Source organism: Cervus elaphus, chromosome 29, assembly GCF_910594005.1.
Source record: "Cervus elaphus chromosome 29, mCerEla1.1, whole genome shotgun sequence".
In the NCBI taxonomy this organism is placed as follows: Eukaryota; Metazoa; Chordata; class Mammalia; order Artiodactyla; family Cervidae; genus Cervus; species Cervus elaphus.
Window position 1 is genome coordinate 42,330,602 of NC_057843.1, and position 24,859 is coordinate 42,355,460.

General features: G+C 39.3%; 1 protein-coding gene across 1 annotated transcript in view; it reads right to left on the minus strand.

Moving 5' to 3' along the window:
* The window catches only part of KANK1 (KN motif and ankyrin repeat domains 1), a 213,530-nt gene that overhangs the window by 140,568 nt on the left and 48,103 nt on the right, over positions 1–24,859 (minus strand). The window contains exon 2 of the mRNA XM_043890720.1: positions 3,704–3,829. The gene's annotated coding sequence lies outside the window, so the exon portion shown is untranslated. The remainder of the gene's footprint in view (positions 1–3,703; positions 3,830–24,859) is intronic.

A 24,859-nucleotide genomic window follows, 5' to 3' on the forward strand; every position in this document is an offset into this window, starting at 1 on the left:
ATTAATCCCTAATTGGTCATATCATTTGCAAAAATTTTCTCCCCTTCAGTAGGTTGTCTTTTCGTTTTGTCAATGGTTACCTTTGCTGTGCAAAGGTAGTAAGTTTAATTTGTTTACTTTTGTAAATCCCATTTGCTTTTGCTCTTATTTCCTTTGCCTTAGAAGACAGAGGAATCTATCCTCTGTCTCTTCCTTCTCTCCTCCCTGCTTGCTGCAAAGAAGGAGCCTCCTCCTTCCAGGTGCTCAGCCAGCCCATGGTCCTGCAGTCCCGGCCCCTTCAATTTCCTGCTCTCTTCTTGATCTCACTACCCATCCTCCTTCCCTTCCCTCCTCCCTGGGTCCCTGCCTTCCTTTTAATATGTCCTTACCCCACTCTGCTGCCTCCTCCCACGGCATCCCTCTTTGCTCCTTCCCTTCCCAGTATGTCTCCACACCTGGGCAGGTGTACATCTGTACCTCTTTGGCTTATCACTGTGCCCTGTAGCATCAAGAGTACGGATTTACAGTCAGAGGCCTGGAAGACACACTCAGCTCTGCCAGAGACAGCTTCCATGACCTCAAGTGAACAAGTCTCTTAATTCCTCCAAGTCAATTTCTTCCTCTTTTCAGTTCAGTTCAGTCATTCAGTCATGTCTGACTCTTTGCGACCCTATGAACCACAGCACGCCAGGCCTCGCTGTCTATCACCAACTCCCGGAGTCCATCCAAACCCATGTCCATTGAGTCTGTGATGCCATTCAACCATCTCATCTTCTGTCGTCCCCTTCTCCTCCTGCCCTCAATCTTTCCCAGCATCAGGGTCTTTTCAAATGAGTCAGTTCTTCGCCAAAGTATTGGAGTTTCAGCTTCAACATCAGTCCTTCCAATGAACACCCAGGACTGATCTCCTTTAGGATGGACTGGTTGGATCTCCTTGCAGTCCAAGGGGCTCTCAAGAGTCTTCTCTAACATCACAGTTCAAAAACATCAATTCCTTGGCACTCAGCTTTCTTTATAGTCCAACTCTCACATCCATACATGACCACTGGAAAAACCATAGCCTTGACTAGACGGACCTTTGTTGGCAAAGTAATGTCTCTGCTTTTTAATATGCTATCTAGGTTGGTCATAACTTTCCTTCTAAGGAGTAAGCGTCTTTTAATTTCATGGCTGCAATCACCATCTGCAGTGATTTTGGAGCCCAGAAAAATAAAGTCAGCCACTGTTTCCACTGTTTTCTCATCTCTTTCCCATGAAGTGATGGGACCAGATGCCATGATCTTAGTTTTCTGAATGTTGAGCTTTCAGCCAACTTTTTCACTTTCCTCTTTCACTTTCATCAAGTTCTTCTTCACTTTCTGCCATAAGGGTGGTGTCATCTGCACATCTGAGGTTATTGATATTTCTCCCGGCAATCTTGATTCCAGCTTGTGCTTCCTCCTGCCCAGCGTTTCTCAGAATGTACTCTGCATATCAGTTAAATAAGCAGGGTGACAATATAGAGCCTTGACATACTCCTTTTCCTATTTGGAACCAGTCTATTGTTCCGTGTCCAGTTCTAACTGTTGCTCCCTGATCTGCATACAGGTTTCTCAAGAGGCAGGTCAGGTGGTCTGGTATTCCCATCTCTTTCAGAATTTTTCACAGTTCCTCTGTAAAACAAGGTTAATGATACCTGCTCCACCTGTCTCAGTTATGTTTGAGGATCAAGCAAGATAATGCATGTAAAAGTGCTCTGTTAGCTAATATAGCAGTTTAATATTCTATTTATTCCTGTTACTTCTCTTCCTTCAATATCCTGACCCTGCATCATCAAGGGAGCCTGACCTTCAGGCTGCTCATGGTGTTAACATGTAATAACAATGTCAGCATCTGTAGTTTCTGCTGTGAATTACTACTTCGATAATGATCACATTTAATTTAAAACAAGTACAGTTGATCCTTGAACAACATGGGAGTTAGGGGTGCCAACCCTCTACACAATCAAAAATCTATAGTCGGCCCTCCATCTATGCCTTCCTCAGAATCCAGAGTTTCACATCTGCAGGTTCAACTAGCCACAGATCATCCAGTACTATAGCATTTACTACTGAAAAAAATCTGTGCACCCATGCAGTTCAAACCCATGTGGTTCAAGGGTCAACTGCACATAACCTATGGTTTTTCAGTTACATGAGCATGGACTTTTGGAAGACAACAGCGGTAGCCAACAATTACTGAGCTCATACCAGGAGTCATGCACTTGCTCTAAAATTGCTGGTCAATCGCTCAGCTGTGTCTGCCTCTCTGCAACCCTAAGCACCAGCCCAGGAGAAGGCTTTATTATTATTTCCACTTTTTGATGGGGAAACTGAGGCAGAGCAATACTGCCATGATTTGAATCCAGGCATCTAGCTCTAGTGTCCATGTTTTTACCCATTGTCCTGCAATGCCTTTAATGACTAACTGAGGTCTACAGTGGAGGGACAGAAACCAGTCAGGAGGCTAAGGCTCTAAAGGATTAGAGATAAGAAGATGGACCTGACCTGGACTCTTTTAAAAAGGCAAATCAAATTATTCATTTGCCAACTACCTATGCTGTTGAGGACTTAGGGTCATCAGGTACTTCCATGCTCTCCTGGTGGGAATATAAACTCCCACAACCTTTTGAGAAGGCAACTAGCAGAATGCATCACACACCTGAGGGATTCATTCCCACCCCGTGGGCTGATTCAGCAATGCCACTTGCAGCAATCCGCCCTAGACAGACAATCATGGATGTGCACCAAAGATGTTATTAGAATGTTGTTTCTGAAACTAAAGAAGGAAAAACAAGTAAATGTCCAACAAAAGGAGATGGGTAGAGAAACCACTGCATACCAAAATAAACGAACACCATATAATGTGAAATGCTGCTGTAGAAGAGAAGGCAAAGCACGCTGTCAAGGAAAAAAGCAAGTAAAAAAGCCTGCTGGTAGGGCTTTGGCATCTGACTGGTTCAAGCTCTGAGTAGGTTCACCAGTTTTCTGAACGTGGCAAGTCATTTAATTTTTCTGAGCTTCAACTTTCTCGTGTACAGATGGGGATAAAAAAAGCACCAATCTCCTAGGGTTGTGAGAGTCAACAAAGTAATGTATGTAAAGTGGTTGGTACAAAAGCCTGGCATGGAATAAGCCTGTGATAAATGTTTCTCATTTGCAAAAATATAACAAGTTAACACATGTGACACACACACACCCCATTACAAATATTTGTAAAAACAAGAATCATAAATAATGTAGCAAAATTTTAACACTGGTTATCTCTGGAAGTGAAATAACAGATTTTTTTTTTTTAAGTTCTATGTATTTTCTAAATTTTCTTTATTTGAATAGAGCCTGCAATATATTAACACTTAAGTATCTTCATTTTTTTAAGTAGTCTTAACAATAAATATTCCTTTCAATCTATTAAGTTTCTCTAGTATAAACCAGTCTATGCATATTGTGTTTAAGGAAATGGGGTACTTTTATTGATTTAATCTGAAGAGTAATACACCTCCCCCTTTATTTTTCAAACAGCTTGCTCATATTTCATTATATAAAAGTCTTTTCTGCACTCATATTTTCAGATTAAGAGCACTCTGAAGGGATTATTAGAGCATAAAAGCTAGAAGAAAAGAATAGATTAATGTCTCTTAAAAAGCAAAGTTAAAGAAAAACATGACAACTTCATGATAGTTATATGGGAAAAAAGTATACCTTACCTTAAGTATGTAAGGCCAGAAACTACTGCAATAAATATCTCAGCTCCATGGACAATTTCTTAGTATGGTCAAAAGATGGAAGTAATTCAACAGTTCAGCAGTCCATCCAGTACAGTGACAATCATTCTGAAAGGAAAAAAGAGTCTCATTGTGGGCAATGTGATGGGGCAATACTCCTTTCTAACAGGAGAGGGGAATCAATTACTAAAGATAGCTATGTGGTTTATTATGGTTAAGGCATTTTCTGGTTACAGGTGGAAGTGGCAGACCAGAATTTAAAAAGCCTAGGATATCACCATACCTCCTTTCCTTTAGGTAAAAGCTAGTCACTAGCTCTTGGGGTGTCTCACCATCAGTTCACTTCTGCTTCATGTACTTCTCTTCATGTATCCATCAATTTTGTACATAAATCAGCTCACAAATACCATTACTTTTTATATTTGGTATCTTTGTCATTTCAGAATCAGACTAGCCCATAAGAAATAGATGGCCTTTCTCTGAAAATTAGCTCCACTGAGGATTTTCACTGTGAACTGCAGTTCCCCTGGATTAAAACTCTGGGACTGTTTTCATGTCATCCCCCTCCATCAAGTCCACCACCACTTTCCCTTGAATGTCCCACTGCTCTCTGCTTCTCTTTTTTACTCCTATGCCTGGTACCTCAATGGGAAAGAATCTGCCTGACAAGGCAGGAGATGTGGATTTGATCCCTGAGTCGGGATGATCCCCTGAAGAAAGAAATGGCAACCCACTCCAGTATTCTTGCCTGGGAAATCCCAAGGACAGAGGACCCTGGCGGGCTGCAGTCCATGGTATCACAAAAGAGTTGGATATGACTGAGTAACTAAACAACAATAAAACATGCCTCCACTAGTACCAAATTCTTTGGCACCCCCACCTGTTTACAACAGCAGCCTCTAACCTGGCCTCTCTCTGCAGATCACTACCTATCCAACTGCTTTCATTCCATTACTTGGGTAACCTTGGATAGTCCCCCATCTTCTGGGTCTCAGTTTTCCTGAGTGTAAAATCAGGAACTGATTTCAACATTCTCCATCCTTATTGTGCTTTGAAGTCAGACGTGTTCAATTCTGGCCTAAGTACTCTAAAAACTCAGACACATTGTATTTCCTCAGAGCTCATTTATTATACATGAAATGGGGATGATATCATCTACCTCTAAGGTTGCTGTAAAAATAAGAACTATTCGATCTTGCACCTGACATACAGCATGTACAGCAAATATTAGTCACCCCCACCTCACCTTACAGGATACTCCAACTCTGAAGTCCTTTGTTCTTCTCATCTCCAAATCTAGCATTCTATTACATCCACATCTCTTATATCCACAGTCATAATACATTTCTCTTCCATTAAATGTAAACTCCTCTGCTGGCTTTCAGGTTCCTTCATAATCTGGCTCTACTTTATCTTATCTTCCTCCAGCTTCCAACAAACACCTTCTGTCCCAGGCAGGTAAGTCTTGTTACGTTTCAAAGAACACATACTCCTCTGACCTGCTTTCACAACTATCATTCCCCACACAAGACACAGCTTTTCTTATTCCCTCTGTGAAGCCCATCTCGGGTTCACAGACTCAGAGATCCCACCTCCCAGATAATTTAACCCTCACACAGTTTCTCAGTGGTACTGGCCCTTGTTTTGAGTTTATTGAGCTTAGCTCTCCAACTGGAAAGTGACTATTTTGATTTTTTAAACTTGTTTTTCATTTTGGCAAGGACTACATCAAAGGTTTTACAAATATGGTATATATTTTTTGTTTTTTTGCATCATCTCTACAAATGCTCACTGAAATTTATAAGCCTTTGTGCCTTGACATAAGATTCTTTTATTAATTCCACTATTTTTGTTGTATGGAGAGAGGCTCACACAAGGAGCTTATAACATCATCAGTAAGTAGACCATTCATAGGCAACCCACTGTCTTTTCATAGAGCCAGAGATGACCTCTAAGTGTCTCCAGTGTCTGTAGATTTTGAGTCCAAGCAAACATATTCTAATTCCAAAAATCATTTTATGACCCAAACTCCCAGCAGCAGCAGGAATGACTCACAGTAAGGAAAGACTAGCTGCTAAACTTTTACCTCAAATAAGATGAAGCACTAGGAAAATGAAGGTTGTAAGGGGAATTAGAGGACACAGTGAAGGTTCAAGGGAGATGGAGGAAGATGAGCCAACGAAAAAGACAGAGAGTGGTTACAGAGGCAGAAGAATAACTGTGAGGGTAGAGAGGCACATTAACCCAAAGAAAGACACGTGACCTCAAATGCTGTGTATGGAGAACAAGATGTCCCTGGATGTAACAATTACTAGAGAGGTCACTGGGGACCCCTGAGGACAGTTTTCAATAGGGCTGGTCCAGGATGCAGACTAAAAAGGATTGAGAAGAAGCTGGGCGAGCAAATGGAGACAAGGAGAGAATTGTGTCAAGAATTGTGGTTATCAAGCCAAGAGGGTTATGCTGGTCATTTTCTACCCTGAAGTTTACTTAACAGTCTGATAAAAACCCTCATTCTTATTTCCTTGCTCTATGCCTTTCCATATACACAGAGCTTGGCTACTGAAAATAATTTAATGCAAATCCTTCCAGCCTTTCTCTCCTGACACCACTCTTGCGTGCCTGGTTTTGGTTCTCTAAGAAACCTTACAGAACCATTCAACAGCTATATGCTATCAAGTCTGAACATCTAAATTATATTTTCCTGCTCGAGATAAATGATAGCTATTCATCTAACAAAGAAAAGGAAATGTATCAGATACACTGAAATGTATCAGATCAACAGAGCAAAAGTCCAGATTCAGGTCAGATATCATATGACTACCTTTGGGTAACCTACATAATATATGCTGATTTGTCAAAAAGATAACTTTAAATGTTTCTTCTTTCTTTAAGGGTCTTTACCAAAAGTTTATAAAAATCAAATATGAATAACAAAGAAAATTTAAGCACCATTAGCATTTTTTACTCTCCTTCTATTTTGATATGATGATGTCACATTCATAAACATAATAAACAAATGAGTAAGCATATGAAATTTTTATTAAAAGTGAATTCTAGGCATTATTTTGTAACCTGCTATTCCCATTTATTTTTCTTTTGATGGAAGTGTTGTGTCACTTATTAACCTCTTATGCCTTCAGTTTTAATGAATGTACAATCATCAATTTTAATAAACGTCCCTGAAGCATTTAAGTCACTTTCAATTTTTTAATATGTAGATAATGCTAAGACGGATATCCTCAAACACACCACTAAGTACTTGCCAGGGGAGAAAGTCATGGGTCAAACATATGAAAAAATATGCATTTGATATTATTGATAGCTTGTCCTGCAGAATGTTTCACTCGATGTCTGCTTGCGTGGTATATGAGCAGCATATAAGTGGTATACTTCTCTACACTCCCTCTAAACATGGGCAGTATTAATTTTTAAATTATCCTCTTATAGATTCCATAAGTTCCCTATTATTAACATATCTCTGAGGTCGAACATTTTTTACTTTTTTGCACTTCTCATATGTCCTTTGTTTTTCTGCTAGTGTCCACCTTATTGACTTGTAGCATCTCTTCATCTATGAAGGATATTATTAGCTTGGTACGTTAATAATGCAGAGAAGATGGTATACTAATTGGGAATCTTTGGGTATCAGGAACAAAACCAGTTCTAGCCTCTTTGAGCCAGAAAGGATCTCCATCACAGGATACAGAGGCATCCTTCTATGAGGATGCTATGTATGAACTTTGACCTAAGTGCAGCAAATAGTTTCGGTTTTTAACTTTACTCTAAAATGGTCCACAGTTCACTGGTCTACTTCAAGAATTAAAGAAAATGCAGGTAAAGACATGAATGGAAGCAATTATTGTTAAAACAAACGTAAACTCAAAAAACAAAAAATGCTATTTCTTACCAAACCCTTACTAAGGTGCTTTATTCTTTTGATTCTTACAATGAGCCCATTAGGCAAGTATTATCATTCCTCTTTACAGACGAGATGAATTAAGCACGTATAGTTAGTAAAGTTATAATCAGATATTTATTTAACAAATGAGCTTTGCACTGATTCTAAAAAAAAAAAAGAGAGTTGATAACAGAATTATTCTCAGCTGTATTTTTAATAACATTTCTTAAAAGTCATCTCAGGAACTACTCCAGCCCCTGTACCAACAGTAAACCAGGTTACTAGCTTCTGCACCATCTATTCTTTTAAATTTCACATTAGTAACCTCTCTTCTCTAATCTTCCTCTATGATGTGTCTTTACTAATAAGTGCCATTCTGGCAACAAAATAAACAATTCTGTTTAGGAACCAAGGCCACTTCTTCAGTTACTACTAACTGAACCCCATGACAGACAGTTTACTTTCTAACATTCCAAACACTCTTAAAGGTGCTTCAGTTGCTTATACGTTAGTGATGTCTGTAGTAACCGCATACACCTGAACCTATGCTTTTGTCAGGGTTGAAGCAGCACTGTGCTGTATAAATATTTTATAGACAGCTTGTACTGAAATTCTAGATGAGGAGGCATTCACAGATTCTATGTAATATACTGACTGCTCAAGACCACATATTTTTTTATTAATGCTTTGTGCAAGCTTTGCCATTTTCTATGGCACTCCCCTTGATTTAATCTTAAGTATATCCTTCCAAAATATTTTTATTTTTTAATGCATTAGTTGTGCTGTGGCCAAAGCAGGGTCTAAAGTAATGGCAAAAGGAAGGTAGATGATCACTGAAATTGGATGCACTCACAATTAGTCTAGTCACTGAGAACTCTGAGGGCAAAAGTGCATATATGTGAGCCAGGGAGACAAGTTCCTCTGCAGGAATATTAACAGAACTAAATTATCCACTGCCAGAAAAGGGAATCTTTCCCCCACCCTTTTATAAATTCACTAAAGATTTAGAGAAATGCTCACTAAAGATTTATAGAAATGCTCACTAATTTGAATGCTATTCTGGCCTTCCCAGGTGGCACTAGCGGTAGAGAACCTGCCTGCCGATGCAGGAGACGTAAGAGACTCAGTTTCAACCCCTGGGTTGGGAAGATGCCCTGGAGGAGGGCATGACAACCTACTCCAGTGCTCTTGCCTGGAGGATCCCACGGACAGGGAAGCTTGGCAGGCTACAATCCACAGGGTCACAAAGAGTTGGACAGGACTAAAGCGACTTGTCACTGGGCTTCCCAGGTGGCGCAGTGGTAAAGAATCTGCCTGCCAATGCAGAAGACACAAGAGACACGGGTTCAATCCCTGGGTCAGAATGATCCCCTGGAGAAGGAAATGGCAACCCACTCCAGTATTCTTGCCTGGAAAATTTCATGGACAAAGGAGCCTGGCAGGCTACAGTCCATGGGGTCGCAAAGAGTTGGACTCAACTGATCACACACACGCGCACACCACTAGAGTAAACACGTTTACAAAATATGGTTTTGGAAACATTCAAGCAACAATAAACACCTAAAACTCCTGCCATTTAGGGGCAGGTACAGAACCCATAAATTAGCGGCCATGAGGAAGAGCAGGTGATGCCTCGAAGCGCGGCTGTACCCACCGGTGAGTGACTGCAGAGGAGGCAGAGCCGCCACACTGTCTTCCGTAGCCAGCGCTTGGACAGTCATTGCCTCTAGGGCACGAGGCTTCCTCAACGGTTTTCTCTCCGAATTCTCCTCATTCACATGGGGAGGGGGCTTTGGCTTCCCTGCTTCAGGGAGCCTGTGGTTGGGCTTCCTTAAGGAAAAAGGGGTTTGAGAAGAGAGAACCACCACCACCACCACCACCACCTTCCTTCATATTAAGAGGAGATTCTTGGAGGAGAATGACTGTGGGACTCAGATCTGCAGAAGATCATGCCTATTCCCTGGAGGCATCCTCAGATGTGCCAGAGCCCCCAAAGTCTGACCAGATGCTGAGCTTAGCCTCCCAGCTGTGACAAAGCATTCTCCCCAGCCTCAAACATGCTCCCCCAGAAGCAGCGGGGACCAGTATCAACAGACGACCCAGGGTGCTTTCCTGACCTCATGAATGATAGTAAGAATCTGGAAGCTTGGCACAACCCTGGGAGAGTGGTGTAGGAAAGAGATCAAAGTCTAATGAAGGTTAGTTACTTTCCTGCTACCTTAAGGAAGCAGAGGCTTACAGTCAAAACTAACTTGATTCAGGAAAATGCACTATTTCCTGCACTGTTAAGTATGTGGACTAAGAGTGATTTCCAATTCAAATTAACAACTGAGCGAGGAAACGAAGGAAGAAGGGTTAAGATCTAGTAACCTACATATTTTTCTGATAATATTAGTTTAACTTCATTGGCTTCCACCCGTGGATCAGAATGTTATTCAGAATAAAGAACGCTTTTAGAGGTTCATGAGGCTTTTGCGTTATGCAGGCATTTCACGAAGAACACTCGGCCTCGCTCACCAGCCCTGCTGTTTAAAGGGTCTGCACTAACAGAGACGGGGGCTCCAGAGGCATCTGTTGCTGATAGCCGTGAGGCCTCGTGGAGTGTAGTCACTTTGGAAAATTCACTGCAATTCATGATCCTGATTCAGAGTCTGGCCCAAGGTTTTTTAGGTCCAATGTCCAGATTTTCTTGGAGCCAAAGATGATTACTCCCCCAGATGGGGTTAATGAATAAACCCACAGCAATATGTTAATGGTATGTGTGTGGGGGAATGCTTTTGTCCCCTCTATGCAAACTACTCCCTTCTTTGGAATGTTCTGAGGCAGCCACAGGGTCAGAGGTGGGCCTCCCGTGTTGTCTCCCAGTGCACACACACATCACCGGCCCACTGGACTGGCACACTCCCACCGGCCCACTCCCACCCGATCACTGGACCACTTAAAGACATCAGACCCAGGCTGGACAAAACTGTTCTCCTCTGGGGCTTGGAAATAGGGGCTGAGGAGCTGCCGGCCAGGCTCTGGAGGCCAGGGGATCTGTGAACAGCACCACAGATAGAGCCGGCCTGTAGCAGAAAGGTGAAGATAAAGCTGAGGGCAACAGAGCCAACATAGTCTTTCAAATTCCTTGCGCTTTCCTGTTTTTGATTCCAGCTTGTCTCTGAGGATCCTGGATTCTTTGGAGTACCTGGATTCTTTGTATCCTGATAAAATGCTCCCTAAATCAGTTTACTCCTTGTAGTCGAAGATTCCCAACTGAATACCATTCTTTCCCTGTTACCATGTTATCAAGCTAACAACAGGGTGTGCTGGGTGAGCACTGAATCAGACCAGAGGGAAGTAGACCCAGGGTGGGGTGGGGTGTGGAGGGGGGAGGCGGCACAGTACAGTCCAGGCCCTCAACTAGAAACACTTCCCCACTGACTAGATCTCTCATCCCTCCATTTCAGTGTTTCTCCTCTGACACAGTGTGCTTCACTGAAACCCATTTTTCCAAGCTTGCAGGCTGAATACTAAATACATTAAAAAAAATACATATTCAAACCTATGTTTGATCAATTTTTCCTATTTTCAGCTGCAGACATTTTATTAAATCAAGATGTAACAGTAAAACTCTGAGAATTATGAGTGTGCTCTGCTCTCAGGGCCCACCCACCCTTTGCATAGGCTTGATATCTTAAAGATGAAATTTTTAGCATAGCTTGGGTCAACATTTCAAATAAAAGCTAAATATTATATACATAGATGAGACAAAACAGTTGTCAGAATACTATGTTTTCTGACAGGGAACTGGTAGGGTCTGGAATAATTTCTCCCACAAACATCTAAGTACAGCTTCTTGAAATGGTAAAGAATAGTTCTGCTTGGCAATGAGCATTTTATTTTTAATTGTCATCCTTGATTTCTCCTTAAGAACTTGTATCAATGTTGTGACAATGTATAAATCTAGCTGCTTATGCATGTATTTTAAAATCAACAATGACTCAAACTGTGATACAATCTGGGGGAAAAATGAAATATATAAATATATTAAGTTTTTAAAATACTGTATATAGAGGGCTTAAGAAAAAAGTTTTTCTCTTTTAGGATTAATCAATCAGAAATGAAATATCTAACTGCTATCCATGTAAATTATATTGGTAATATACATGATTTTGTTACCCTCCATTGCTTGGAAAAAGCAAAAAAAAAAAAAAAAAACCACATGCATACGGAATAAGGATCATTCAGTCATCTAAAGCAACTTCTTTACTTGGTATCTATATTTATGAAGTAGGAAGAATATTTCCACTTAAAGCAAAGAAAGCAAAAGTGTGACGGTCTTTGTTGTTTGTTGGTTTTTATGATCAGATCTGAAAGTGATCACCTCTCTGATGGGATTACCACCTGGCTCAATTTTGCCCTTTAAACCATAAGCCCCAGGATGGAAAGCTCTATACCATTCAGTATTTCTCTCTCTTCTTTCAGTTTTCTGTGAAGGAAGGGAACACATCCGAGGGTGACCTGGCGATGTGGTGGCAGGAAGTCCCCCTTGCTGGACTCTGCACAAGGGAAGGGAGTGTGAGCAGGAAGTCTATCAGCAGTCTGCTCTCAGATGCTCTGAAGGATGCCATACTACCTTCAGTGTGTCCTCATCCCCAAAGTTCAAGTGTGAATCATCTTTACTACCCCAGAAAACTGTAACAGAAGGTACCATCTTAAAAAACCAAACACCTACTCCTTTTGCCCAAAACCAGCAGTTCTCAAATGTTAGCATAAATAGCAATCACTTTGAGGGATTATTAAAGTACAGGTTGCTAGCCTCACCTTCAGCATTTCTGATTCAGTAGGTCTAGGGGAGGAGGATGGTTGCTGCTGCTGAGATGGGGAAGGGTGACAATTTGAGAACAACTGCCTTCACCAAATCGTACAGGGAATACAATGCTTTACAAGAAAAACAAGGTCCTTCCTCTCCTCCTCCCAACAAGCCTGAAGTAAAACTGCTGTTCCAGGAAGAAGCATCTAGTTCAGAAAGAAGCTTTCTACTTCTTGAACACAAATGGCACGCCCTGTGAGCCAATGCTCAGCTCCTCAAATGAAAGGGATTATCAACTCTCAGCAATCATCAAAGAATCAAGGCAAATAGCTGAGACTGAGGTTACAACTAAAAAATAAGTCCCCATGAGGTAGGAGGAACATGCTAATGGCACAAACATGATTGGGGTAAGGACTGAATGTAGGAGATCTCATGGAAAGCCCCTTTAGTGCATGGCATGGCAGAGGCAACCCAAGTATCTGTTCCTCTTCCACCTCCTTACTACCCTCTCTGCATCTTGTAAAGACAGGTTCTGAAAGACTGCCAAGGTCATCTACTCTGGAGCCTCCAGGGAGGCTGCCCACTGCTTCCTACCTGAGGTGCATCACCTCAGCATCAGCAACCCCAAGTGTTTTAAACTACATAAACAATTATGGAAAGACTGTATCAAGCCAGCAGTTCTTAAAGTTCAGAGTACATCACAAGTATGAGGAGGGCCTTTAAAAAACACAAAATGCAGGAGTCCCACTTCTTGAGATTAATTCAGTAGGTCTGGGGTGAACCCTAAAACAAGCTCTCAGATGATGTGAACGATGCTGGTTCAGGATCACAGTATGAGAATCATTTGTTAAACTTAGTCTTTGCTTACATAAAACAGAAGTCTTTTCTTACACAAATGACTGAGAATATGGATGATGTCATCATCATGTGACTTATCTCAGGCAAGTACTGTACTACTTTGTGATTTAACTCTCCATATGTAGATTGAGATAATACTGTAAATCTGATGGAAAGTTTTTACTGAATAATTTTAAGGATGTTACCAAGTATCCACTGTTTTTTTTTTAATAATACTTTTGACTGTTTTAACTGAAATAATTTGTAACATTTAAGACAAGTATCTGATACCCCTCATTCACCAGAAAAGATAGGAGAACTCTTTATCCTTGAAAAAAGATAAAGCCTAGCAAGTGTTAGCCTTTCTCAAACTTCAGAATACTCTGAGAAGATCCTTTTGATTCTTCCTCATGAAAAAAAAAAAAAAAAACAAACTCAGGTTCCACAGGGTTCAAATTTTTAAAATATACATACGCTTAAAAAAGAGAGAGTATGTTCAATAAAGAACTAAAAAATATAAAGACTTCCTCCGATTGTTAACAGGATGGTACAGGTGTTCATGTCAATGTGGTGGTCCATTGTTTCAAATTGAAACATATAAGCGCCAGAGGTCAATCTTGGGAAGAAAAAGCAGGAATCAAGGCCCATTTCCCCAGAGTGACCCAGTCAACTGGGTCAGGCAGTAGAGTATGCCAAGGAAATGTTCTCAAACTTCATTAATTACTAGAGCCCTGGCTCTGGTATTTCAGCACAGACAGCTGGTGCCCTGCCCACTCACCCTCCTTATGCTCCTTAGCCTTTATGGAATGTTACAGACACAGAACTCCTGTCTTCTTTCCTGAGAGAGGAGTGGGTCTGAGGTGGGCCTTTCAAATATTTGCAGTCACAGGGCCAAGGCGAGATGCTGCTAGTGATGCATCAGTGATTCCTACTTCTGTAGGATAAGAACACTCCTTTCACTATGAAGACAGACCTAGGTTGCCTTGGCAAACATCCTGGAAGCACAGAGCAGAAGTGGATGGGCAGAGCCCCATTAATCTCCCTGCCTGACCGCTATAAGTAACTCCTAGCTTTCTACTCTGAGCCTCTAACTATAGCTAACTGAAATGACAAAAATAAGAAGTGTGTTGTTCCTCTAAAGTCAACATTAACCTATAACATATAACAGATAAAATCTAATATAAACATAATAGTTGACTTTTTTTTAACATTAGACTGTTTAATAGTCTAAGTATGTATATACTGCCATTACCTTGTAATGTAACAAGATGGACCTTCTCCCAACCATCACACTGATTACAAGGAGGTAATTCTTCACCTTTTCATTCAGAACTTTTAAAAGTAAACAACTATCAATTTAAGGGTGAGGGCTGAGTTAGAGAACACCGTTAATTATTTTGACATCTGCTTTAAAAATAAAAGCAAAATGATGCTTTTGGACTTCCCCGGTGATCCAGTGGCTGAGAATCTGCCTGCCAACGCAGGGGAAGCGGGTTCAACCCCTGGTCTGAGAAGATCCCACATGCTGTGGGGCAACTAAGCCTGTGAACCACAACTACTGGGTCTGTGCTCTCAAACAAGAGAAGTCACAGCGAGAAGTCCGCACACCACAACTAGAGAGTAGCCCCCACCCGAGGCAACTAGAGAAAACCCGTGTGCAGCTACCAAGACCCAGTGTAATCAAAAACAATAAATTAAAATTAAAAAAACAATGCCTTTGACTTCTGTAATCCCTTCTACCCTCACTACCTTTCTTTCCCCACTGATAATGACTTCTGTTATTTCTGACATAAAGAAAAAAGAGTCCCAATTTCTATTTATTAGATAAACTTAGAGACTGACCAGTTACAGCAGCAGCACATCAGCATCATGAATTCTGAAAGCCAGACTCTCTTCACCCAGCCAGTAATTAAAATTAGCTCAAATATTTCTCTGCAAACATGCTGAAAAGTAAAGACAGGTTCCTGCTAAACCTAACGTCTACTGTATTAGGTCGTATATTATGGCAATGTTTGATAAGACTGCCAAGTATGAAAAAGTAATTCAGGAAGAAATCTGCCGCTTGTTTTAGCTAAGCAAGAAATCACCCTGTTCTAGCCCAAGGAAATCATATTTCAGAAATTTTCTAAAGACAGAAAGATGTATCATTCTGCCAGAAATAGCCACTGTTGTCTGGTCAGTTAAAATGATGCAAAGAATGCACTGGCATATAAAAAATTCCTGCTTGACAAATATGCTCTTTAAAAAAGGATATGGATAAACAACAAGTTCTTATTGTACAGCACACAGTACTATTAATATAATCAACATCTTGTGATAAACCATCATGGAAAAAAATGTATATGAATAACAGAGTCACTTTACTGTATAGCAAGAATCAATACAACATTGTAAATTAGCTATTACTTCAAAAAAAATTTTAAAAGCATAAATGTTTTTAATCACTGTTTTTTTTAAACCATTACAAGCCAAAGGTATATATTGGAAAATGGAAGGAAAACATTGACTTTCAGTTCCAACCTGTTTTAAATGGAAATACCTGAATAAAGGAAAATGTCTATTTCCTGGGTGTAATAGCAGACAGATATATCCAACTACAACGATCCCAAATTCTTTTGCACACAGAACCAAAAAGAAAATGGGAGGAATAGCACTTGGTGAATTTAGGACTTAATTTTATGAGACAGGAAGCTGATAAACAAAATCTGAATCTCTACCAAATACTTCTTAAGCATTTTCCTATGAAATTTTCCATATTTCTTTGCATTGACTTTCAAACAAAATTAGTTGCACTTAATTAATCTCTATGTGTCTAAGTTTCTCAGCTAAGACTCTGCTTCAATAACATTTCAGCATCCATTAAAAAATAGAATTGTGATTTCTCCATTTTCATTTCTAATTTTACTGATTATTTCTTCTCCCTTTTTTCTTGATGAGTCTGGCTAACAGTTCGTCTATTTTATTTATCTTCTCAAAGAACCAGTTTTTACTTTTGTTAATTTTTGCTATAATCTCCTTGTTTCTTTTTCATTTATTTCTGCTCTGATTTTTATGATTTCTTTCCTTCTTCTAATTTGCGGTTCTTCTTTTTCTAGCTGCTTTAGGTGTAAAGTTAGGTTGTTTATTTGATGCTTCTCTTGTTTCTTGAGATAAGCTTGTATTGTTATGAACCTCCCTCTTAGCATAGCTTTTACTGAATCCCATAGGTTTTGGGTTGTTGTGTTTTCATTTTCATTTGTTTCTATGCATATTTTTATTGCCTGTTGATTTTTTCCATGACTTGTTGATTATTCAGAAGCGTGTTGTTTAGCCTCCAAACATTTGTATTTTCAATAGTTTATTTTTCCTGTAGTTGACATCTAATCTTACCGCATTGTGATCAGAAATGATACTTGAAATGATTTCAATTTTTAAAAATTTACCAAGGCTAGATTTATTGCCCAGGATGTGATCTATCCTAGAGAATGTTCTGTGTGCACTTGAGAAAAAGGTGAAATCCATTGTTTTGGGATGAAATGCCTTATGGATATCAATTAGGTCTAACTGGTCCATTGTATCATCTAAAGCTTGTGTTTCCTTGCTAATTTTCTGTTTGGTTGATCTATCCATAGGTGTGAGCGGCTAATTCATGTCAATGTATGGCAAAAACCATCACAATATTTTAAAGTAATTAGCCTCCAATTAAAATAAATTAATTAAAAACACAGAATTGTGTTATGTCTCTTAAGTGTAAATTTAAAGGATATAAGTGCCTGGAAACCAGAGCACATAACCTGGTCATTGCTTTCTTGCTAAAAATGTGTTCCTCTAAGTATTTTTTTTTATTTAAAAGCAAAGCATAGCTATTTCCTCATTAATTTTTTTAAGCAACCTACTTTTCTTTAACTTGTGATCTTATTTGCTAAATCTTAAGCAATGCATTCCTGACTAAGGCTTTTTATTTTATTACTATATTTCCCCAGTGTAATTTTCATTTGAGGAGGGCTCCAATATTACAACAAATCCATTAACACGTGTTGCCAAAGGAAAACTATGTAACTTCTGCATTGCCACAACCTCTAGCAATTATCAACAATCCCTCCAGTGAAGCTTTTCTTTGGCTCTGGCAACACAGCTGTATCAAGTGTCGCTGTTTGCTTTGGTAACAATGCCTTTTCTTGTGGAGAAGACATATGACACCGCCTTGTTACTCGAAACACCCACAGCAGAGTTGGTGCAGGATGGAACACCACAGCTGGGTGGAAGGGATGTAGAACCATTCATCTGGGTTAGGTCTGCATGGGGACAGGCACTCACACGCCACCACGGGAGTGTCAATTTTTCCATTTTGAAAAGAAATCAATTTGGCAAAATGCATCAAGGGTCTTTAGAGTGGTTCCAGTAATTTTATTTATACATATACATATACACACACATATTAATAATTTCGGACCCATTCATTTTGCTTCTACTTATATACACTAAGGGGACAATGTTCAAGAAAATTCCTCAGATTTAGGCAAAAATAGATTCACTGCCCCCCTACTGTAACAGCAGAAAGTCAGAAACTTTAATTATTGCTAAATTATTATGCAGAGATTAAACATATTTAGGAAGTCTCATGATTAATATAGGGAGTCTTAAATAACTATTAAATTCACACAGATATATCCCTCAAACTTTCAAAAAACAAATGTTGAAATACTTAGTATACATGACAATTAGTATAAGTTATTGGAGGCAGATAGTTTTAAAATGGAAAGTAAGTCTCCAAAGCTCAGTTTCCAAAATAAATAGTGTGAAGCAGGATGTGTTCAGATTTTATCAAATTAGTCTTGCCTTTTACGATGATGAGAGTTTCTCTAACAGTCAGTTTAACTTTCTAGTCAGAGTACCTCAGGGACAAAGTCAAGGTCACAGATTAGGTTTCTAGGGACCTGAGTCTTGATTTCTTTCCATATCACAGGCTGTACACCCAGCTGGGCCCACTGGGAAACAGTGCAGCCAAATAGGGAGACTCAGTTATCTCAAACTGTTAACCATGATAGGAAAACAAGCCAAGGCTTCAAATTCAGGGTATGTTAAAGACATCATATTTTCATGGTGGTGAAAATACTGTAAAACTTTTTTTTAAATTAAGTCTAAGCTAACTCTACAGAGATACAGCTTTCCTAAATGTCCATATATACACACATATATTTATAGATCTTTAAGTATACATATGAGGAATTCAACACATTCTGCAAAGCAGCAAGGACAGACCATATCCCAAGCAGATTACAACAAAACTACCACAGAAATTAAAAATACACATTTAAACAAAAACTCAATACATGAAGAAAAATAAACTATTCTCCTAAATAACTGTTTCAAACAAATATAAATCCTAATATGAGACTGTTTTGAAAATAACAAAATGACTTAAGAGTGGGAAAGGCATAGAATAAATAAAAACAGAAAGTCTACTGATTAAGTCCTAAGAGACCTGGTCAAGGTGAGCAAAGAGATAAATACAAGCCTTAAGTAATCAAAATAAGTGGACTACATCTCCAAATGAGGAAAAACACTCAACTCATTTGTTAAAAGTTACAAAACAAAATACTTCAGGAACAAAGGCATTAAACAGAAAAGAACAGAAATAGTAAATCCAAGAGCTTGTTTAAAAATCCAGAGGTAAATCTCTTGTAAGTCTACGTAGAAGTGAGAACAATTAGAGACAAGGTAAGTACTATGACACGCTGATGGAATATAAGGAAGATAATGATAAACAATACAGAAGTATGAAGTTATGCTTTTCAAAGTGCAGTTGACATAACAGAGGGGCAGTAGGAGGCCTGGCAGAGAGGGCAAATAGTTGCAAATGCAGACTGAGAAGAGATCTCTCCCTACCAGCCTCCCAACACCCCACAGTGGAGTGGATCCAGGATGGAGCACCACGGCTGGGTAGAGAAGCGCTGGAACCATCTGTCCCAACCCCAGGGGCTAGGTCTGCAGGGAGACAGGCACTCACAAACTGCCAGGCAGTGGACAGTGGTGCCCTTTTCTAAAGAAACTGGTTGGGCAAAATTTATCAAGCAGTTACAGTTTTAAAAATAAATATTTCTAACTTCTGACCCTGCAATTTTGCTTCTAATAATACACACTAAGAAAATGTTTAAAAATAAAATAAACCACAGACTTAGGCATAAATACATTCAGTGCCCCACTATTTTAACAGAAAAGCATCAGAAACTTAAATTATTATTCAGACTTTAATATTCATGAAAACATTAAAATGAGAACATCCTTCATTTATAAAGTTACATGAAAGTGGGAATAAAGTTGAAGAGATTATACAAAAATATATACAAAGGAAGGACTGACTGGAAGGAAAATATATCAGTATTTTAAAAGCGTTTGCCCTTGGTCTAAAAACAGTCTTGAGAGATCGATTTTTTAAACCTCTGATGCTTAAATGTGGTGAGAATGAGTAAGATAATGCATGTTAAAATGCTTATCACCAAACCGGGCATGGAGTTCCTTAAGAGAAACTTAAGCGATCCACATGTAGGGTGACCTTCTACCTCACACCTGACTGGTTTGTGCCTTTAGTCAAAACTGATCTGTGTTTAACTTCTGACCTTTGTTTAAAGTGTGAACAATCATAGTTACCTGATAGGGGCATGAAGATGAAACAAAGAATGCAAACTGCTGAACTTAGGCATTCAATAAATGTTAGTATTCTCTCTTCTCTTTCTTTTTAGGAGACTATAAATTTTGTTTATACTAAACAGTTCTGAGGGAGTTTAAAAATTGACTCTAAATTCAATATCACTTAGTCAGTTAAAAAACATTTGCAGGAACATACTCAAATAAGGTCTGACTCCAAAAAGCTCATGTACTGCTCCAGGTGCCAAATAGGCTTTAAAATAGAGCAACACTGACCTAAAGTTCTGCAAGGAAGGGACCCAGAATGCCGCTTTTCAAAAGAAAACATTCTCATGGATGTATAAATAGGTTTAACATTCCCAACCATGGCTTCATTTATATGGTACTTCCAAACAAGGAAATGCTGCAAAAAATTTCCCTGTTGATTCCAACCTACTCAGAAGAGACTTAGAAGAAACGAGTTGTGTTCTCTAGAAGAAATCTTTAACCTAAATCTGTCTGCATGAGGCTCAATGGGAGAAATCATGAAACCATTCTTTCCCAATCAAATAAGTACAGTAAGTTAATTCTTAAACATACAGCTGCTACCATTTTCTCCCCACTAGTAACTAGACAGGAAAACTAGATGGATAGGTGGGGAAGAACTTTATAGGACTAAATGGTCTCCAGTTCTTTGGTTTACTTAAGTTACAAAACTTTGCCTAATAAGCCTTTGTTCAGTCATTCAATTGTGTCCAACTCTTTGTGACCTCATGGACTGCAGCACTCCATGCTTCCCTGTCCTTCACCATCTACCGGAGCTTGCTCAAACTCATGTCCATTGAATTGGTGATGCCATCCAAACATCTCATCCTCTGTTGTCCTCTTCTACTCCTGCCTTTGATCTTTCCCAGCATCAGGGACTTTTCCAATGAATTGGCTCTTTGTACCAGGTGGCCAAAGTATTGTTAAAGCTTCAGCTTTAGCATCAGACCTTCCAATGAACACTCAGTACTGATTTTTTTTAGGACCGACTGCTTTGATTTCCTTGCAGTCCAAGGGACTCTCAAGAGTCTTCCCTAACACCACAGATCAAAAGCATCAATCCTTTGGCGGTCAGCCTTCCTTATGGTCCAACTCTCACATCCATACATGACTACTGGAAAAACCACAGCTTTGACGAGACAGACCTTTGTCAGCAAAGTAATGTCTCTGCTTTTTAACATGCTGTCTAGGTTTGTCATAGATTTTCTTCCAAGGAGCAAGTGTCTTTTTAACTTCATGGCTGCAGTGATTTTGGAGCCCCCCAAAATAAAGCCCCCCAAAATAAAGTCTCTCACTGTTTCTCCATTGTTTCCTCATCTATCTGCCATGAAGTGATGGGACTGGATGCCGTGATCTTCATTTTTTGAATGTTGAGTTTTAAATCAGCTTTTTCACTTTCCTCTTTCAACCTCATCAAGAGGCTCTTTAGTTCCTCTTCGCTTTCTGCCATAAGGGTGGTGTCATCTGCATATCTAGGTTACTGATATTTCTCCCAGCAATCTTGATTCCAGCTTGTGCTTCATCCAGCTTGGCATGTTGCATGATGTACTCTGCATATAAGTTAAATAAGCAGCGTGACAATATACACCCTTGACATACTCCTTTCCCAATTTTGAACCAATCTGTTGTTCCATATCTGGTTCTAACTGTTGCTTCTTGACCTGCATACAGGTTTCTCAGGAGGCAGGTAAGGTGGTCTGGTATTCCCATCTCTTTAAGAATTTCACACAGTTTGTTGTGATCCACACAGTCAAAGGCTTTAGCATAGTCAATGAAACAGATGCTTTTCTGGAATTCTCTTGCTTTTTTATGATTCAACGGATATTGGCAACTTGATGTTTGGTTCCTCTGCCTTTTCTAAAACCAGCTTGAACACCTGGAAGTTCTCATTCACGTACTGTTGAAGCCTGGCTTGGAGAATTTTGAGCATTACTTTGCTAGTGTGTGAGATGAGTGCAATTGTGTGGTAGTTTGAACATTCTTTGGCGTTGCCTTTCTTTGGGGTTGGAATGAAAACCGACCTTTTCCAGCCCTGTGGACACTGTTGAATTTTCCAAATTTGCTGGCATGTTGAGTGCACCACTCTCACAGCATCATCTTTTAGAATTTGAAATAGTTCAGCTGGAATTCCATCAACTCCACTAGCTTTGTTCATAGTGATACTTCCTAAGGGCCACTTGACTTTGCACTCTAGGATGTCTGGCTCTAGGTGAGGGATCATACCATCATGGTTATACGGATCATTAAGATCTTTTTTGCCTAGTTCTTCTGTGTATTCTTGCCACCTCTTCTTAATATCTTCTGCTTCTGTCAGGTCCTTACCGTTTCTGTCCTTTATGTGCCAATCTTTACATGAAATGTTCCCTTGGCATCTCTAATTTTCTTGAAGAGATGTCTACTCTTTCCCATTCTATAGTTTTTCCTCTATTTTTTTTTCATTGTTCACTTAGAAAGGCTTTCTTATCTCTCCTTGCTATTCTTTGGAACTATGCATTCAGATGAGTATATCTTTCATTTTCTCCTTTGCCTTTTGTTTCTCTTCTTTTCTCAGCTATTTGTAAGGCCTCCTCAGACAACCATTTTGCCTTTTGGCATTTCTTTTTCTTGGGGGTGGTTTTGATCACTGCCTCCTTTACAACTTCTGTCCATAGTTCTTCAGGCACTCTATCAGTTCTAATCCCTTGAATCTATTTGTCACTTCCACCGTATAATCATAAGGGACTTGATTTAGGTCATATTTGAATTGTCTAGTGGTTTTTCCCATTTTTTTCAATTTAAGTCTGAATTTTGCAATATAGAGTTCATGATCTGAACCACAGTCAGCTTCCAAATCTTGCTTTTGCTGACTGTATAGAGTTTCTCCATCTTTGGCTGCAAAGCATATAATCAATCTGACTTTGGTACTGACCATCTGGTGATGCCCATGTGTAGAGTCGTCTCTTGTGTTGTTGGAAGAGGGTGTTTGCTATGACCAGTGTGTTCTATTGGCAAAACTCTTAGCCTTTGTCCTGCTTCATTTTGTACTCCAAGACCAAACTCACCTGTTATTCCAGGTATCTCCTGACTTCCTATTTTTGTCCAGTCCCATATGATGAGAAGGACAACTCTTTTTGGTGTTAATTCTAGAAGGTCTTGTAGGTCTTCGTAGAACCATTCAACTTCAGCTTCTTTGGTATTAGTGGTGGGGCATAGACTTGAATTACTGTGATACTGAATGGTTTGCCTGGGAAATGAACTGAGATCATTCTGTCATTTTTGAGACTGCACCCAATCTGAATGCACTGCATTCAGACCCTCTTGTTGACTAGGAGGGGTACTCTATTTCTTCTAAGGGATTCTTGCCCACAGTAATAGATAAAATGGTCATCTGAATTAAATTTCCCCCTCCTGGTCCATTTTAGTTCACTGATTCCTAAAATGTCAATGTTCACTCTTGACATCTCCTCTTTGGCCTAATAAGCCTAGTGGTCTTCAAAAGGATATAGGAGTGGACTTGCAAAGGAAAAACAGAGGATGTCAGATTTTATTGTCTCTTTTAGACCCTCAGGCATAACTGTGTAAAGGGTGAGGCCAGTCACCATTTTTCAGTGAAGTTGTCCCTGCACATGCCTTGCTGCCTGAGCAACCACATTTGTGCCAAGTGACTCTGTCTCCCACTTACTCAGCACCTATGAGTACCCCATACCAGTCGGGTGTTTATACCACTTTCTAGTGATCAAACAAGCTACCAGGATTGAACCGAATTTGTTGGGTCAGAGTCCCTCAACATTTCTGAACCACAGACTAATTTGAGATTCTGATAGGAAAAAAAGCAGTGAGGGTGGAGGGAACCTCAGCCAAACAAAGCATACATAAACAGATAATTCTGGATTCAATTTCACTGACACTTTTCACCTAAAGCCCAAAGAATAGACACTGGTGGTGATTCTACTTCCTATTTGAAAATACAGAAATACATGTATACTCAAGCAATTCTAAAATGAAAGATTGTATGTTTCAACAATGCACAAAGTACTTATGAGGTTTACTCACATGTTTCAATACCTTATTATGAGTGGCAATGAGAGAAGTCCCATCAGAAATAAAACAGCACATTTATTCTCAAACACAGTGCATGGAACTAACACAGACAGAGTATCACTCCAGTCACACAATGGCTATTCAGAGCTCTCAGTTAATGGAATATTCACAGTTTGAGACTGAACACAATGCACAAAGAACAGAAACACAGACAAAGTTGCCATGTTAGGGGCATGGATAACAGAATTAGTTTCTGAGCAACAGAGACTTTAGTAAGGGTTTTATATAAAATAAACAAAATTAGTTTCTATTAATGGTCAGTATATAAAAATAAAGTCTGACAAAATATTTCATCAGTTTGCTTTGAACAGTTTTATGTGACAGAGCTAAGCTATTCAGACTTGCTTTGCTTTTTCTCTTAAACAACCAAAAAAAGTACTTGTTGTAATTCCTTCTACATGTGATTAGATATTATCTGAAATTATAGTATCTGGCTGTCAGATTGATTTGAGAATCAATGCATCTGTTTCCCAATTTGCAAGATATGAACAATAGTACTTTTTCCACAAAGATGAGAAGTACATCTTTTCAAGGAAAAAAAATGTTTATTTATGCCAGTTCAGCCTATATTCCACAACAATTGTCTTTCGTTCATTCAATAATTATTTAGTGAGTTGCAATTATGAGTCAAACATTAAAAAGATGAAATTCAGTTGTGTCCGATTCTTTGCAACCCCATGGACTGTAGCCTACCACAATATATGTTAAATTTTACTTTTGAATTATCAAGTCAGTATTCTTTTAACTTTACTCACATATTTACTTTTAACTTTATCCACATATTTACCTTTTTTTAAACTTCATCCACTTATTTTCCTGCAACTTTCTGCTTCCATCTGTGATCATTTTCCTTCTGCCCAAAGAATCGCCTTTA